General features: G+C 35.9%; 1 pseudogene; it reads left to right on the top strand.

The window, feature by feature from the left end:
• The window catches only part of LOC129360661 (protein FAM13B-like), a 53,917-nt pseudogene that overhangs the window by 44,374 nt on the left and 7,043 nt on the right, over positions 1-2,500 (top strand).

Consider the following 2,500-nt stretch of genomic DNA (forward strand, 5'->3'; position numbering starts at 1 on the left):
TACAATTATGCAATTGTATTTATTACGTCTCTAAACATATTCATTTAATACGTTTAAAGACGTATTAAATGAAAACGTTTTTCAATTTAATTTTATTAATTTTATTGCTATATTAATTTTATAACACATTTGGATTTGATTATCTTATGATAAAGCTACATTTAGTTTTTTTTCTGTTTTGTGATGATTATCAGAATCATCTGTGGACCCCTCAGTTGGTGTCTCGCGACCCACCGGTGGCCCTCGAGCCCCACTTTTATTTGCCATCATCAGCAGAGCAGGAGGGAACCGGCTCACAGGTTTTAAAAAGCAGCTGAAGTTTAAATCATAACTCACATCGTTCTGTTTTTCTGAAAAATGTTTCCAGATGATCAGCGTTTCGTTTCGTTTCGGTTTTTCCCGCTCTGGTCGGGAGGGAATCGTCTGAATTGGGATTCACCGACGCTTGTGGACGCCCAGCAGAGTTTGCTTTCTGTTCTTGTCGTCTCTTCTGCTTTTGGAAAGTTTCGTGATGAATCTGTGGCTGTCTGTGGTTTTCCCAGCTTCCAGCGGGAGCCGGCGGGGAGGAGGAGAGCTCAGGAATGGATCTGGATCCAGAAGCTGCCACAGACGCTGGGAAGAACTTCATCACTGCCAGGTGATCGCATCGTGTTTCTGCTTCCTGTTTCTGCTTTTAACGCACCAAACGTCTCAGAATTCATGTTTTAATTAGGATTAAAAACTGTTTTCATCTTTACCTGATCAATATTTCTGTAAATTATCGTAGATTTAAAACATAAACAGATTTTACAGGAAAAGCACCAATAAACAATATCCTACATTTTTCATGTTGATCGTATTTCTAGGTTTGTTTTTCTTTTTAGCAACAAACATTGTGTTGCTGATCAATAAGTTATAGCAATGGACAATAATGTTGTTGTTTGGACACCATTTTCAAGTAATATTATAATAAGAGATTAACTCATTCTCAAAGATCAATAAACTTTTAATCCATAGGAGGAACTGAAACTGGAAAATATTTAAAATTTCCAAAATAAAGAAACAAAACAACAAAAGCAACAAATAAAATGAATTATGAAGAATCTGTAAACAAAGTTGTCCTTCAAAATAAAGTTTATTTGAGACCAGACTGAAGATTTTATCATCCAGTTTATGGAAGAATAGAGAAACATGATTAACCAAAGAAATGTAAGTTATTGAGCCTTAATTTATCTTGTGATTTATTGGTTTATTGCTTTTCACTGGATGTTTATAATCAAGATATAAAAAATGCCACCAAATTTAGTTTTCCTGAATAAAATTCTGTCTGAACGAACTTTCCGGAGCAACATTTTCCAGTTTGTTTTTCTCTGACTCAGTCGCTCTGAAGCCAACATGTGACGCTCCGTCCACAACGGAGGAACAGAAATCACAGCAAGTTTGCTTTCAATATTTGTTTGTTGTCATCAGGCAGGACAATCAGAGCTGGACGCCATGGAGCAGACGGTCCCCATCAGCTGTGTGAGTACAGGACGCATGAATCCGGACCGGATTCATGAATCGGACCGGATTCATGAATCCGGTCCGGATTCATGAATCTGGACCGGATTCATGAATCCGGTCGGATTCATGAATCCGGTCCGGATTCATGAAACCAGCAGCACTCAGATTCTGCCCAGTATTTCTGTCTAGTTTCTAGTTCAGTGTTTCGGCCGTTCAACCAGCTCTATTTTATCCAAATAAGGAATTATTGGATTAACAGAAACTATTTGAAAAGTTTCTTGTAAGTTTTTTTTTCACTATTTCTTAACATTTAACATTATTAAATGTTAAGAAATCTGCACTAGAAAATAGACAAAAATAGTTTCTACAATTTGGTGATTTTGCAGTGCATTTGTTTGTATAGATACATACATAAATATAAATATATTTAAATTTCAATATTATGTCTTTAAATACACAATATAAATCCAACATGTAACAAATAAAAGAGGCATAAAATTTTGTATTTCAGTCAGAAATGAACAGATTTGGTGTTTTTGCAGTTCATATATAAATACATACAAATGAAAATAGTTTATTTTTACTGTGTAGCTTCTTTAATTCACAGTTGTATTCTAATGGCTTAATAAAGGCACTGATATCCAAAAGTGATCATTTTCATAAAATACAGAAATTATAGCAGAATGAATGTTTTTTTTTTTGTTCATTTCTGGTTAAAATTAATTATTTTCAGCCTCATTTTAACAATGTGTCACATATTAAATTCATGTCTATATTTAAAGCCGAACAGACATGATGTCTTATTGATCTCATGACCCTGTCAGGTCACGCCACGCCCGCCGTGAGGCCCACGACCCCCCGTTGAAAACCTCTGGTTAAAACCAAAAACTTTTGCTGCTCCTGAATTAATCTCAGGAATGGGGCAGTGAAATGTTTCCATATATTTATTGCCGTCCTAACTGGCTGTGATTGGTCCGTCTCTCCTCTCAGGACTCTGATTCGTTCGGCTGCGATCAGA

The sequence above is a fragment of the Poeciliopsis prolifica genome, unplaced genomic scaffold, assembly GCF_027474105.1.
Source record: "Poeciliopsis prolifica strain line A6 unplaced genomic scaffold, Auburn_PproV2 SCAFFOLD006, whole genome shotgun sequence".
Taxonomy (NCBI): Eukaryota; Metazoa; Chordata; class Actinopteri; order Cyprinodontiformes; family Poeciliidae; genus Poeciliopsis; species Poeciliopsis prolifica.